The sequence below is a fragment of the Chenopodium album genome, chromosome 14 (genome assembly GCF_948465745.1).
Source record: "Chenopodium album chromosome 14, dcCheAlbu1.1, whole genome shotgun sequence".
Classification (NCBI taxonomy): domain Eukaryota; kingdom Viridiplantae; phylum Streptophyta; class Magnoliopsida; order Caryophyllales; family Amaranthaceae; genus Chenopodium; species Chenopodium album.
Window position 1 is genome coordinate 47,041,977 of NC_137847.1, and position 17,680 is coordinate 47,059,656.

The following is a 17,680-nucleotide window of genomic DNA, read 5'->3' on the forward strand; positions in this document are numbered from 1 at the left end:
AGGTGAAGTGATCGGGACCTAAGGAAGAAATATAACAGAAAAATGATTAAAAATAATTTAACTTCACAAAAAATAATTTCAGTTCAGTAAAAATAATTTAAGTTCATTTAAAATAATTTCAGTTCAGTAAGAATAATTTCAGTTCAGTAAAAAATAATTTCATTTCAGCAAAAATTAGATGAAGTGAACGAGGCCTTATATTATCTTATCTTAACTTACCTGAACTTATTGGACCTTATGAAAACTTATTCTAGTTATAATTTGTACTAGAGTAACCCTTACCAGAACTTATTTTTCTTGAATAGAATTTAATTGAACTTATTATTACATCTAAAATAAGTGAAAACAAGGTGAACAAAACAGACCCAACCCTGATTAGTTGTCATAAGTGTTTATAAGGGTTACCAAAGCTTCATACTTGTCTAACTTCATATAAGTCCGTAAGACCATATAAGTTCATATTTGAGTTCAGATAAAATAAGATAAATTAGGATAAATTATGTTCATTTTTTTCACTTATTTTAGCAAAAATAAAGTTCCAATAAGATAAGTTCAAGAATTATAAGTTCCTTGTCAAAAAAAGAATTTCAAGTTCTCTTTAAAATAACTTGCGATAAATGTTGATGAGATTTACTTAATTTTAATTACAGCTAAAATAAGTACATATAAGTTTAATGAGTTCAAATAAATTTGGATAAGATAGTTTATAATAATCACTTATAGGGAAAAAAAATTGAGTGAATTGAATACATCAAAATCAAATCCGAAGTAAAAAATACCGCTAACCACATGAATGAAAAGCATCGGAGAAATTAAACTACTAGTATATAAATAGAAACAACGGGCGGCATAAATTTGATCTTACAACATTGGGCAGCTCATATGACTCTTAGGGCCTGTTCTCTTCCGTTGAAATTCAGTTCAGTTCAGTTCAGTTCAACTCAGTTCAGTTCAGCTCTTAATTTATGTCTAATGATATTACTAATGATATAAAGTCAAATTTCATTCTTTTAAGCTCTTATTACAACAACAACGACAACAACAACAACAACAACAACAACAACAACAACAACAACAATAATAATAATCAATAAGTAATAAATAATAATAATCATCATCATCAATATATAATAATAATAATAATAATAATAATAATAATAATAATCAATAATTATAATAATAATACTAATACTAATAATAATAATAATAATAATAATAATAATCAATAAATAATAATAATAATAATAATCAATAATTAATTATAATAATAATAATAAAAATAATAATAATAATAATATTGATACAATTCGTTGTTCAAATGGTTCTATTTTTTTAATACACATTTCTAATATGTACATTTGTATATACACATATGCATAGTAATAAATAATCAATAAATAATCAAAGATCACTAATCCGTAGTTAAAAATCACTAGTTAATAAGTTCAGTTCAGTACAGCTCAGTTCAGTTCAGTTCACTTCACTTCAGCTGAGTTCAGTCAATCAGAACAGGCCCTTAGGGTTTGGTAGTCTCATAATAAGTTTTAAAAACACTAACAATGACATGGGATTAATCATAAATGAGAAAATTGATTTCTCCGATCCATATATAATTCTCCCTGAGTAAATAGAACATCTCATGAGAATCCTAAAACTTCATGGTCAATTGGATAATTTTACTTCCTTTTAGAGTTGGGAGAATAACTATTTGTTAAAAAAAATAATAAAAAAAAGAAAAAAAAAAAAGAGTTGGGAGAAATAACTTATAATTTGTTATATACACCTGGGTGTACTGTACACCCAACTAACTCAAGGTTAGTTTTTGCTCTAAAATGAAAAACAATCATCAAAATAAAAACAAAAACTTATGGATGTACGGTATACCCGGATGTATGTAACAATTTCTCCAAATAACTAATTTTGATTTTTTGAAAAGTTTGGTGGAAAAACTACATTTATTGAAAACGGAAAAAGGTGACTTTTCACACTTAGAGTTCTAAAAAAAAAAAAAAATTTATTACAAACTTTAGGCCCCGTTCACTTACCTTATTTTTGCTGAACTTAAATTAATTAACTGAATTGAAATTATTTTTGCTGAAATTAAGTTATTTTTACTGAACTGAAATTATTTTTATTGAAATGAAATTATTTTTACTGAATATTTCTTCTTTAGAGTTACTGATTTTTACTGAACTAAAATTATTTTTACGGAATTAAAATTCATTTTACTAAACTGAAATTAATTTTACTGAATATTATTTTTGTAAGGTGAACTGAACAGGGCCTTAAAGTAGTAAAAGTGTTATTTACTCATAACTTTAAGTCAATGACAACATTGCACATTATTAAGACTATACTAGGTGTGTGACTTGACTTGTGATCCATAAATCTTCATTTGAAGTCATCAGAAATTTCAGTAAAAGTGCAGAAAAAAGTTTGAGTTTGAGCTTGAGTTTTTAGTACAAATCAGACGAAATCAGGTTTTTACTACACAAACAAATGAGTAAGAAAGATAAAAATACGAGTATGAATAACAAAAATTAATTGACATCAATCCAAATGTTGTGCACGTACTACCTCGTTTATTGCACATTTTTAAGAAGGGACCCACATAACTTAACTTGCCCATTCTACTCTTTACAATTTTTACAGTGGTAAAAAAAAAAATCATTAGCTAATTAAGTCAAAATAGTTACCTAATTAATAATCTTTTTAATCAAACGTACACACTTAACATTTATGTTTACTTTAAGCTATTTTCATGTCTTTCCTTTTCATTAATCTATTATAAGTATTTAACCTTTTCTGTTTCTTTCAATTATTTGTCTCCAACTAGAATGGTAAATTTCGATTTGATTTTTTACCATCTTTAACCACTGATCCAATCTTTGAATGATTTCATTTATAAGGTCTAGCTATGGCATTGGTCAACAATATTCTAGCTAAACTGTATGTCTTGCATTTACTGGCTACAACCCTACAAGCATTATTTGGAACTTAGAATTAACAATTATAAAGTTCTCCAACTTGATATTTTTGCATTGTATGGTTCAATAATTTGTAAAAGAATCATTTAAATAAGTAGACAAGTAATTAATGTTTGGAGAATAAATGTATAAAGCCCAACTCATTGAATTAATAGAACTGGTTACTGTGGGCGATGATACAGAAGAAATTTGATCTCATATACTTTAGGTGATTGCCACATTCAAGGCTTTATCAATTGAACATATACTAATAATATATATATAGTCAGCGTATTATTTTTTTTTTTCTATTTTCACTTCGAGTTCGCTCTTGAATCTTGACATATCTAACTATTTAAGCTATGCAAATTTTACATATAGTAACAAAATGTTTGATCCAATTAACACGTGCAAAAACAATCAATGATAACATGCAGTCAAATTAGTCAAGTTAAATTAGCCGACGACCAAAACCCAACATCGAATTGTCAAACAAGGCCATATCTTAGAAAAATAACTTGAAATGACATGTGAGGATCGTGGGAAGAAGCTCATAGAGGATAGACTTGTTGCTAGCATATACTCCGTACATTGTTGTGGCGGTATATGATATGGTTTCAAGCTATTTTCAATCTACAATATACATCGTGCTACATTATTGTTATCTTTTTTGTAAGTCGACAAGTTACATTATTGATGACAATGATTATAGCTGGGCCAAAGTTAGTTTGTGTCAATGAAAGTTATTCTTGGTTGTATTAAATTACACAACACAAATAATAGTATATACTTATGTTGTATGCTCTTAGCAATATGATTAGGATAGGCCAAATCAATTGTAATAATATAGATCAAAATTCAACATCAAGTTGCTACTTGCTAGGTTACTAGTATTTCCTTAGAGAAAATCGTAGTTAGAGGTAGGTATATATATCCTTAAGTTTTTTGCATACAAGAAATCACAAGTTTTTTGCATGCAAGAAATCACAAATGAATATATTAACCTATTAATATATCCTTAAGTTATTTTTTGCATGCAAGAAATCACAAATGAATACAATATATCCTTAAGTTATTTGAGGTGTTTTAATTAGCATGTCCACAAGTTTTTTGCATACAAGAAATCACAAATGAATATATTAACCTATTAATCAAACTCTACTAACAATGATCTGATTACTGCGTAATTGTAAAATTTAAAAATCATATTAGAAAATATATTTAATGCTTATGAATTGGCCATAAGAAATGAATGTGTCAAAATCGCGCAAAAATAGTAAAATTATCTATGTGACACCAAGCTACTTTTTTATTCCTTCTAAAAGACTAAAACCATGCCGATTCTTGGGCTCTCATTGAGCATAAACTCTCATTCGATCTAGCCATCTAACCTTAATAACTATACAGAGAAAGCATCCTATCAATATAATCAATCTTCATATTTAGGATGATAGAAATTAAAGGATACCAATGCTTTATACTTCAGACTTAATTAATGCTAAACTGCTGTCCAAATTAATGGTTGAAGCTAAAATTTTTTGTTAGTCTAATATATTATGCTACTATTGTATCAATTGAAAAAGGTACTTGATAGAATATTAGATCACTCGAGGCTCTATAATTTGCTTGAAAATTAGTTTGGTTTGATATCAATCCCTAGTTCAACTTCTAGACATGAAATTCTATCTAATTTAACATATACAAAGAAAATTTCGCTCAAATATGAGACTATTTCAACTTGTCTCTTTATTATATCAAACCTTTTAATTATAAGTAGTTTATTCCAATCTATATTACATGTTAATTACAATATCCTAGCATTCTTACACTGTATATATGTTAATATATACAACAAATTTGAGCATACCTTTATATGATACATACAAGGCAACAGATGTATTCGGGTTGTGAATCAACTAATTAGGTCGTTAAATAATACATACAATAAATTTGTGCATACCATTAAACGATGTATACAGAGCAATGTAAATCGAGTTTTTATTGATATAAGTATACAATTACAATGAAGAAGTAGTATAATCTAGGGGAAACAAGCACATGATTTCAATAAATGTTGATATTAGTCTATTGCAAATATGAAAATGGGTATGTGTGTCTTAGGCGCAAAATGCGCTTACAAAGATCAGTTAATGCAAACGTGCCTGTAGTAAATAGGGGACATCCTAATGGTTAAATTCATAAATTTGGGGCACATGCATGTTAACTATTTTCATGTTTAAAAAATTTCTGATTTTCTATACTTGAGTATTGTTTTTATTATTATTTTTGTGGCACTAAATTTTGCAAGATAAACATATGCATATATTTGAGTTAGAATGTTGTTAGGAGATTCTTCGGCACAAAATTTTGCTTGTCTTAGTTAAATCTACCCAATGCTTGCTTTCATGTGAACATCTCATTGAATTTCATGCATGATTTGATTAGCATATCAAAGACACAAGTCAATTATACTATATAATATATCATAACTATCTTAGAAAATTGATTTGTGTTAATTAATTAACTTATCTATTTGTAGATTTATTAAACATAAGTTGACCTAAGTCTAGATTTTTATACATTAGGTTAATACAATTTGATTTAGTCGATTTATCTATTCCAATTAAAACTCGTATTGTAACATTAGTTCTATTAATTATTTTTCCGTGTTTAACAAATATTTCAGGTGGGAGGAATATTTATTAAGACCAAGTACGTACAATACCTGGGGGAAATGTGGTGATTAATAATATATTAAAATTATATACATAGTAGTGTTTAGAAGAGATAGATTTTGTTGAATTGGTTAATTATATGATAATACTATAGTGAGCAGTGTTTGAAAGAAAGTACCAGTATATAATTAACTCTTCTGGTATCAACCAATAACATTTACAAATAACAGCAATTGTAATATTCGCAAATTATTTTAATATCTAAGGAATTCTACATGCCACAAGAATATACAAATAGAACAAAGTTATCTATATTCGAAATTCAATGGAGAATCTCACCAAAAAAAAAAAAATTCAATGGAGAAAATACATCTTCTAAAATGATCTTGAAAATTGAGAGCACACTCCAATTAGTATGAGACCTTATGGAAAAGAGTTTAAAAGTAAATCCGTGTAAATTAGACCTTAAGAAAAAGAGCCCAAAAATAAATTTGTGCGGATTAGGCCTTAAGCGGACGGCGATATCATACTAAATATAGAGTGGAGTAATGAAGCTCAACAAGATGGGTGACCGGGACCCAACACTAATGTCAATATGTTACCATGAAAGAATTAATTCTTCATGTCACAAGAATTATTATGACCAATTGTATATACAAGTAGAATATACTTAAATTAAAACACCTCTTATATAATGATCTTGTAATCTATACCTGTTCATGACGTTTAAATTTGTGTACTACTATAGATAATTGAATAGAGATATTGTAAGTTATCCATGACATACAAAATGCAAAGATCAATATATAATACAAGTGAGTAATAGTAGTGTTAGAAAAATAATTATATACGAAGTATATAGTTGACTTACTATTCATTTAATTGAATTTTCATGGTCATGACTCATGATGAGGTTCAGCCATGCGGCCCAATCGAATTAAGTTTGTGTAATCTTGTGGGCCATGGGCCGAAAGGCCTGGGAAAACAAGCCCAATCATCCGATGTATAACTTGAAACCAACATTCTTTGTAATCTGGGCCCCATTTCATATGTGGAAGTATGAAACTCCTAATTAGCTCCCAACATGCATTCATGAACTTTGGTATCATCCATGCTAATGATATGTAGTTCTTATTTGGCTCCACTTTCAATTCCTACAATCATCCATAACATAAACAAATATGTCAATAGAATTGTACATCAATGATATAGTTAAAAATCATGAATCCCTTCAAAAAAGATTCAGACTTTATTTGTAGGTGTAATATGACTTTTTTACATAAATAGTTACTTCGCAGTAAAAAATATGAAGACAGATGGAGAAATTTACCTTTCCTTGGTAAAAACTATCGTAGTAGAGGCACGGGCCAAAATGTTTAAACAAGAGAGTCTTGTTATCATAAGGAAGTCTAGGAACCATATCATTGCAATAAACATACCTACAATATTTCACATTGTAGGTCTTTAATTTCTTCTTCATAAAATCTCCAAATTCCTCATCTCCTACTCTTGGTTGTCCAAATGTATAAACTCCCTCCAATCTATCAAGCAATTCTTTCTCTTCATGTAATATTAGAACACTAGTGAATAAAATCGCTAATGCACCACCCAAACTATGTCCCGCTGCTACAAATTTTGCGTTCTTGTTCTCTTTAATTATGTTTCTAAGGACTTGTCGAATTTTGTAATACGCAAATTGTGGTTGTTCATCGCTCGTTTCGATCTCTTTTGGCCATCCGACACCGGATTTAGTGTTTTGAAGGCCTAATGCCTTCATAAATCCGCCGTGAACTTTTCCTACGTTCGTTAGCCTAAACCAAGAGATATCAATGTCTGCGCAACAGTCGACTGTATCGAAGGGGTTTGTGCCTCTAAATGCAACCACTATTGTGTCTTTGTCCTTGCTTATGTTGCGCGCCATGAATGCATCTGTAGAATTGCTCGCTTGGAAATCTGCAACAAATGATTCACGAATTAGTTAATTGGTGCAAAAAAATGTTTCAGGATATTATTGTTTTGTATAGTACCCTTCAATATAGGGGATGTAGTAAGGGTATACTTTCGGGTGGCACATGTCTTACCATTTTCAGAATTTATAATATTTAAAACCAAAATAGAAGTATAATAAAACAAGCATATATGGATCGAACTGATAATTTTAAGTTCCTCAACAACTTAATAATCCTAGATCCGTCCCTAAAATAAAAGAGAGTACACAATAGATAACAAAAAGATATTCTTCTAGTACTGCTTTAATAATGCTTACCATTTCGAAAGTTATAAGCCCCTAACAGCTCCATCTGTTAAATATTAGACAGAATCAGATGTTAATATAAAAATATTAAAAGATGGCGATCATACATGATTACATGCGGACATATAAGCTAACATTAAAAAAAAAAAAAAAAAAAAAAAAAAAATTGTACATTACCTTCCAATTTTCCTCAACAACATTTTTTATGAAGTCTGAATTTTCATAGGATAACTTAGCAGCCATCCAAGAGAGTGAAGCTTCATAATTGGCATGCCCCGGTTGTATTTTTGGGTCCAAATCCACTCTTGGATCAAGAAGTGCAATAATTGATCTATATGTCTCGCTTGACTCATTTGGCATATGCACTTTTCCTGTCCAATTTCATAAAATTTTTAAACAAAATAATAATATACGGAATATGTAAATTAAAAATGGTGTATATATATATCAGTATATGTTGTATGCATCAATAATTTCGTATTAATAATAATAGTTCATGTACAAAAAATTAAAAGAAACTTAAAGAAGAAATTAAGTATTGTGCTGAAATTTTAACCCAATGTAACATAACCTGTAATTACCCCACATTAAAAATGAAGGGGTCTTATGCGTGAAGGGAGGGGTTAAAACTCTAACTTCATAAATCACTATCACATGAACGCATTATTTTCAACAAGTTTACTTTTTCCACAATAATATACGAATAATATATTTATTTTACAAATAATAGCCCTTTATTACAAAATTATTTCATTGATTAATACACAATTGTGTATTATTTCATTTATTAAAAATCTTGTCACTAATTGAGGTCTATGTTAGTAAGCATCCTAGCTTGTAACAAAGGTGAGACTTGTGAAATAAATATATTAGCACAAGCTAGGATGCTTACTTAACATAGACCTCAACTAGTGACAAGATATTTAATTAATTAATTCACTAATTACAGGGGACATAATTATGTATTATGATGGTAAGCATTAGTTAAATTAATTTAATAGCTGGCATAACCTTCATTATCAATTTTTGAATCATATGCTACCAATTGGATCCCATCTAACTATTTTCTGTTAACTAGATGATTAGTGCAGATTTAACCTAATCTTTTAGATTTATGAATTATGTAACGAGTCCATTTTAATTATTAATCAATGAATTAATTTCTAATTACACAATCGACCTAGTTGGCACTTGGCAGTAAACGACCCTCTCCAATGGCGAGACTTGAGTGAGTTTTTTTAGGAGAGAGAGAGTAATTTTTCAAAGGATACCAATAAGTTGGTATCTAAACTTAACAACTCCAAAAGAAAGTTGCTAAGTTTAGATACTCAACTTTGAGTCTCATTTGACAAAAAGTGTGGGCCCTTATCAATATTATAATATGTTTTGTAATTTATTTAAGTTTTAATTTTATTATTTTTTTCAAAAAAAACTTAAAATATGATTTGTTGGGCCATAAATTGAAAGTGACATTAGTATATTTTAGAAAGTCTCATCATTGGGAAATTAGACTTCACATGGGTTGCTAAATTGAGAAGTAGGTTGGGTATCACCATTAACTCATTTTGTATTTCAATACTCAAAGTTGATACACTATAAAGAAATTTGAATAAATGTGTTACAATTTTTTTTGTTTTATTTATTTAATTTTTTTTTTTTTGGTGAAATAAAAATAGAATATTTATCATACGTGTAAACCCGAAGCTTCTCCGTAATTCATTGTTGAATTGTAACCTTTTTTTTTTTTTTTTTTTTTTTTTGACAAGCTTTAACTTTTAATAGCTAGCTAGTAATTTCCATTATGGCAATTACTCATATTGTATATTGGAAGTCACAACCTGTCAAATAAAAAAAAAAAAAATTATATATTGGAAGTCACAACAAGATTATACATCGATTAATGTTTGACATTTTTACATTTACCTTATTCTTAGCCCTTAAATTATGTATGTTATTTCTGTTTAAAAAGCGCTCTTATTATCCTTAATTAAATTATTATCTCTTAGGTTTGAGCATGCATATTAAGATCATCAACTTTTGTGTGCGGCTGGTCATATCGTGTGGCCAGCTAACACACACCAAGTAATCCCTAACCGACGAGTAACCCCTGGCCGAATAATCGTTGACCGACTGAGTAACTCTAGACTGACTTAGTAAACCCTGAACGACCGAGTAATCCCTAACTAACCAAGTATCCCCTGACCGACTTAGTAACCCTTGATCGAGTGAGTAACCCATATAACACTAACAAAGTAACTCTCATAATGGTTGGCCACACGATATGGCCAACCACATTTAAAAGTTTATGTATTAAGATTAGATTTTTTTTTTTTCGTGTGTGTGTGTGTTTAGAGAGCCACAAGGGCGGGGGTGAGAATCGATCTCAGGTTCACCTGAAATCGGGAAGAAAGCTCTAACCACTTGAACTATCCCTCACTTTCAAGATTAGATAATAGTAAGGTGGTGTATGTTTTTGTTTGTAGATTGGCCAAAAGAATACACGGACAATTAGTTGAGGATGAATATCACATTACTTATTTAGTATTGTTTGGAAAAGTAACTGTTAACTGACTGTTATTATCTTTATTTTGGAATAGATAGTGTGATTCATAAAAACTAGTCAAATTTGCATCAAAAGCATCTTTTAAATGGATTTGTTTGTAAGGAAGGATCTTATAAATCGAAAGTGGCATAGAAGGACTTTTTAAACGTTTTAGGTGGTGGCGAGGGACCTTAATGTCGGAAAGTGGAAATTGATCACAAAAGTCTAGCGTTGACCACTACATGGGTGGCACGTGACTACTTAATACCTTTTTTTTTCTTTTTTCCCACGTGGTCAATTCCCACTTTCCGACGTGCCACCCACGTGGTCTTTTGTGGTCAATTCCCACTTTCTGACGTCAAGGTCCCCCGCCACCACCTAAAACGTTTAAAAGATCCTTCTATGCTACTTTCGATCTACTTTCGATTTATAAGGTCCTTTCTTGCAAATAAGTTCGTTTAAAAGATTGTTTCATGCAAATTTGCCTAAACACTACTCCGAAATGATAGTGAAAAACATAAGTAATAATTAAACTAATTATCAGAAATGATCATTAATTAATTAATATTTATATTGCTAACCTTTGAAAAAATTTAACCACAATCTGAGCAATCCACCATTCTTTGTTAGTAGATTCATCCATGCTACGATGAAATAGCCAATATGAGCCATTGGTGTCTTCATGTATCGAAACAACTTAAACAAAACAGCTGAAACAAAAATGAGCCATCGATAGTTAAAACTTCTTAGGTCTTGTTCGATTTCGTGAGGGCAAAGCTCTCTCATTAAAGAATAAAAGGCGAAGAAGATCGTAGAAACTAGAATTTTCTGGGTATAATTCAAGATAATCGTGGCATACTAAGCTCTCTGAAGAACAATAGTAAGACATGTTTATGCCTAAGCTAGCTTAGAAGAAATGAAGAAAGAATATGATGGATATGTTTGTGGTGTCATTTGGTAGATATCACAACTTCTATTTATATATTCATACATTTTGTACTTTATGCACGAAAGAATAAAGGGTTTCAAAATTGGCATGTTAGCGTTATAACTTTACTCAATCGGTCCACTTTTACCTACTCTATATATGGGTATAGTTATTTATTATTATTATTATTAATTTATGAGGTTTATCTATAAATAGAAAGTAAAACATGGCGTTCCCTCAAAAAAAACAAAAAAAAAAAGTAAATCTTTATGTTTTTTGTGTGATTGATCATACCGTGTTGTCGACTGATAGTCTGACACACACCAAAACTAACCTTGATCGAGTAATTCCTGATCGAGTAACCCTTGACTGACCGAGTAATCCTGAACCGATCGAGTAACTCCGGTCACACGGTGTGACTAGTCACATATGAAACTTTGTGAAAGTAAAATTGGTAAAGGATATACATGTTGTATTTACCTGATTTTATTAATTTAAACTTATGGAGCATATATTTATTTTACTTGAATTTATCTAAACTTATCATGCAAAACTAATTTGAATAGGTAACATCTTATTGAAATATGTTAAAACTATATTTTAGTAGTAAATTGAATTTGGTACGTTACCCTTATACAAGTAATACTTGTATAATTTACCAACTAATAACTTTATCTGGACTCATTACTAATAGTAAAAAATCTGTAATACTACGTATAAGGTGAACTAAACATACATTAGTGAATATGAGAATAAAGTGATGAATACTTATGAAATTATGATCAATTGTAATATGGGACAAATTTAAAGGTACAATAAAAAAAAGATAAACAAGATAATTTTAAAAGAATGAAGAAAGTAAGTGATCTTTTTATTTGATAATTTTAATGTCATCTTTTTGGTGGATAATTTGAAATTGTAAGTTTGATAGGGGCTTCACTTTATATTTGTTGGTTTATAAATTTTGTACTTATTTTTTTGTTTATTTGTATTTTGAATTTTTTTCCGGTTTGACAATTAATGAATCATAAGATGATTAATATTTTAATCTTCTAAATTAAGTCTAAAAAAAAGTACCATATACTCCATATAAAATACTTGTATTCTTGTTGTTTATTTTAATATTAAGACATCAAAAGCTATATAAACTACAAGGTTGGTATTAAGCTTATAATTGTCAAAAGGCCTATATATAAATTTGAATCAAAATGTGTGAATACTAATCCAATTAGTGTTAGGGCAAATCATCAAGCATGGTAGGTCTAGTGATTATTGATGATTAAAACTTAGGATCGGAGTACTTTGAATGTTATATTTTATTCCCAATTATTATCCCTTTCGAGAACGATATGATGCTTGAATTGGAAATAATATGCAAGAGGCATTACCTGAGGATCTAAGATGTAGATGTGATCATGTGTATTTTGACTTAGTAGTAAAGGGAGTGGCAATTATTAGTCATACCATATCATAATTTATTATTTGGCATGCTTTGCATTCATTGAAACATTTTTTCTTTGTTTGGTGTGATACTCGTGAAACACTACACTAAGGTCTAAATCGTGTTAGTTCTTGATGTGTTATATCTAGCTATGTGCCTATGTCCCATCACTCCCATGTTTTGTTTGTAAGAAAGTGATAGTCGAAAAGCTAATTAATTACGCGTTTACACGTTTGTTTAGTTTTTTATTTTGTTGCTTCACTAAACATCGAAATAAAATAATTAACTTGTATATAAAAGTAGGTATATTCTAATAGTTTTATAATAATCCTGCTGCATGTTTATTTAATGCATAAACATACTTTATAATTTTATCTAATTATTGTCAAAAGGACAGTGGACACCTGGCCCTTATTATCGATCTGTTTTTGTTTTGGTTAAAGGATAATGTAGAGTAATTATGCACTTCACCGTTGTTATCTAATTTATTTATTTATTTATTTTTGGCCGGTATCTAATTATTGAAGAGGGAAGATCATGAAATAAAGGAGAAGATCAACTAATACGATAATTAATTGTGCAGATCAAGACATTATTAAAGAGGTAAGATCAATATATTATACTAATTAATTGTGATTTCGATCATCAAGCTAAATCACAATAATTAGTCAAATGCGTTGGACATAACAATTAGTAGGGCATATTAGCCTTATTCAATTAGACAATGGAATAATATACAAGTAGTTAAGTAGGGGCTTTCTTTTACTAATTATAGAAGATGAAAGCTTAGTAGTTTGTACTTTAATTATTAAATTATAATTTATAATTCACTTGTCTTTTTACTCAATCTATTTCATGCACGCACTTGCACTAGTTCACTACCTATTAAATATGTTTGTCAAATACTATTATAATTTAGCGAGCTATTAAATTTAGAGCACCAACTCAACCAAAAGATTAAACTGATGGTTGAGACCCATGAACATGTTTTATAATTTATCAATTTATATATTCCCTCCATTACGAATTACTCGCACCAAATTAGGGAATTGCGGACTCCTAAGAAAAAGATCTTAAGCTTGATTATTGAAAAATAAGGGTATATACTTAAGCATTAATCCAAAAAAAAAAAAAAAAATTAAATCCAAATTCACAAACCACCACAACCTAGCACCATGAATTCACGAACCACCACCACCATCTATCACCACCACCTAGCACAGTAGCACCACGGAACCACCCAACAACACCACCTATCACCACAACCTAGCACAGTAGCACCACCACCTAGCACAGTAGCACCACAAAACCACCCAACACCACCACCTAGCGCAGTAGCACCACGAAACCACCCAACACCACCACCTAGCACAATAGTGTAACACCCCGTACTTTTATACGTATTTTAATTTGAATAAGTATTTTGTGAATTATTTAAATAATTCGAAATAAATTATTTATGGCATTTTAATTATTTATTTTAATAATTTTGAAAATATTTTTATAAAAGGAAAGTTTTATAAAAGGAAATTTTTATAAAAGTCAAAATCAAAAACAAGTTTGAATGGGAAAGGGATTAGTAAGGATAGAAAAGGAATTTAAGTCTAGGAGGGTTTCTAGAGAAAAAGGGGGTATAAATATTCAACACATGGGCAAATTAAACTTTGCCCAGAGTGGAGAATACCCAAGGTAATTTTCTCTCCCTTCTCTCTAATTTTTGTTTTCTTTCTTAATTCCCCTTCCCCCCTTTTTTTTACTCGGCCGACACCACCACCACGCACCACCGGTCGACCACCATAGCCACCAGTGCAAGCGTCAGCAGCCGTGACGACACCAGCAGGCGCGACAGCAGCCCAGTTGCGTGTCGTGGTGGCTGTTGCTCCTTGCGGTTTCCGAAAAAAAAAATTATTTTTTTAAAATTCTTTTGCTTTAATTCCTTAATCTAATTATTAATTATGGGTTTTGTGTTGATTTTCATGATGTTTGATTATAGGTAGTATGTAAATAAATTTTCAGATTTGATTTTTAATTAAAAAGCCCCAAATTGAAAACCCTAGGTTTCTAAATTATTGTATATTAAAGGAATTTGATTTAGGGTGGTTTAAATCTTTGATTTGAGGGTTTTAAAACATATTTACAGCAAGTTTTAATGATTTGATAAAGTTGGAAATTTTGTTAGTAAGCTATAATTAAGTTTCTTGAAGGAAAAATTAACTACCCATTAATTGGAATTAAAGTAAGGGATTTTAAATTAATGTTCAACATTGTTTTAAATAAATTATGAGTTATTTAATGAGGGTATATATTGCTGGAAATTTGTGTGAAATAGATTTTAATGCCTCTTTGTAATTTTGGATTGTAGGAGACTTCCAAGTGAGTGATTTCATATAGTCATGGCGATTTAAAGATCGTATTCAAGGTACGTTCGCGTACTTGGTATTTATTTGGTGATGTAGGAACATGCTAGGCTTTGAATAATTGATTCCAAATAGCATCATGATATATTTTGATTGGAATTTGTTATTTGGTTGATGTTGGTGATTGAATTATGAGGAAAAATTAGAAATAATAATCTCTACTTTCACGAATTTTGTTTCAATAATCCCAACTTTAGATTATTGTGGAATAATTCGAACTTTGGGGGGTGTTAATTTTCTTCAATCCCTAACAGGTCAATAGAAGTCAATGACCTATTATATCATGTCACTTGATACATGTAAAGTCTTGATTGGTCCAAAAATTAAAAAAAAAATAAAAAAATAAAAAACAAAAAAAACCCAAAAATCACAAAACACCAGCCAACCTCTCCTTCTCCACCGGCCCACCTTAACACTACCAACCGGTGCCCAGACTGCCACTTAATCCTTACCGGCCAACCCCTTTCCAACGCCGACTTTCCCCCTCCTTAAAACCCCCTGCCATTCCCTCAAACAACCACGAAGTAAACCCCTCCCCAACTCCCAAAAACCCCAAACCACCCTTCCTTCACCTCGAAACCCTAGCGGCTAGGGTTTTCGATGGTGGGGTAGGGGTGTTTGGGGGTTTCCGAGAGTTAGGGAGGGGTGGAAAAGATATTTTGAGTGGTGGTGGTGGCTGTCGCAGCCACCGAAACCGTTAACGCAGCCACCGAAACCCCAAAATCCAGAAATCGATACCCAAATCGCAAATTTTAAGGGAGTTTCGCAAATTCAGGGGTGGGTTAGGCGTTTTCGGGGGTAGGGGAGGGGTTTCAATTGAGTTACGTGACCGGATACTAGTCGGAGTTCATGGCTAAGGGAATTGAGAGGAGAGAAAAAATGAAAAAGGGTTTGGGCGGATTTCGTGGTTGGGGCCAGATTTCGTGGCTGGTTGCTGGACATCGTGGCTGGTGGTTGGGTTTCATGGCTGGTGGCCGACGTCGTGGCTGGTGGTCGGATTGAAGGGTAATCTGATTTTTTTTTAATTTGTTGCTTTTTTATTAAATTTTTATTAACCAATTAACTTGTGACACATGTCACTTTTAAAAAATAAAAAAAAAGAAAGAAATAATTGTAGACACCCAAATGTGTCTCCCCAAAACTAAACCCAGTGATGAATACCTTTCACGTCATTTGATTATCGAACGAAGTGAAAGTGTGGAAAGTCTAGTGATGAGGATGTTTTTATTAAAATATTTCTCTTTCTGTTTTCAAAAATATTTCTTTTCTTACTCTAATTATATAAAAATAGCCAGTCCAATTTGGTTTGATCCATGATTAGGGTCCAATAATAGTGTAGTTGGATTGGGCTTGAAAAGAGCTTTCCAATGATATATTTTAAGCCCAATTCCGATGAATTATGAGGAAGTTATGGATTAAATTAAATTAGGTCTAATGATTTTTAATGTGGCCCAATGATCTAGAGGAGGGCCTATTAATTGTTATTCCTAAAGTAATTATGATTGATTTTGATATTCTAGGAATATCTGGAAGGTTCTCTTTAATTCTAATAAGATTAGGATTGATACTTATATTTTTTTTTATATAAAAAAAGATGTTTTATTTTGAATAAAATATATTAAGTCTGATTTTAAATCTGCTTGGACGCAGAATTACCTGTAACCAGTTTAAAAGGTGATTCCGCGTGTAAAAGCGCGTTGTACTTTAGAACCAGCGCGAGACGACAGAGTCGTCGCCTGGCGCTGACTTTCGTCGCCTGGCGACGAGCTTGTCGTCTGGCGCTGACTCTTGTCGTTGGCGACAGGAGGTATTTTATTTCGAATATAATTTTCTTTGATCCCGTGCTATTTTTCCTATAAATAGGGGTCGTATTTCCCCGTTTTTAATCATCTACAATAATCATTCACAATCATTATTATTCACAACAATCATCTCTCTCTAAAAGCTAGAAGCTTATTCTTTCTCCCTCTTTCTAAACCTTTCCTCTTACGAAATTCCTCATACATTAGACTAGACACACCTAGTCAAGTTTGAAGTTGCCTTTGCCCTAGACGTGAAAGGTTGATAGTTTCTGAGGGTTTGGTCCCAAATCCCTATTTCAATTATTTAATTTAATTGTTTGATTTTATTATTTTTCCTTGAAGTTACTAACGTGTGTATTTTGTTATTAGAAAGAGATACGAGGCATCCAAGTAAGTACTTTAATTATTGATCTTTTGATATAGAAATCATGCTTAGATTATCTTGTTGATTCTTAGAATCATGTTAGGATGTCTTTATGATTCCTAGTATCATGTTTAGGGTTAACTAATATTTATGATATTATTATGATGCTTCCTATTTCTTTCCTAATATCATGTTAGTGTCGTGTTAGGGCTAATTGATTTTTATTGTTTAGTGACATGCTAGGGTTTGTTATTAATCTTGTTAGTATCATGCCTAACTATTATTATTAAG

General features: G+C 30.7%; 1 pseudogene; it reads right to left on the reverse strand.

The window, feature by feature from the left end:
* Window positions 1-6,537: 6,537 nt before the first annotated feature.
* LOC145578189 (triacylglycerol lipase OBL1-like) lies at window positions 6,538-11,370 on the reverse strand (annotated as a pseudogene).
* Between the last annotated feature and the right edge of the window lie 6,310 nt (window positions 11,371-17,680).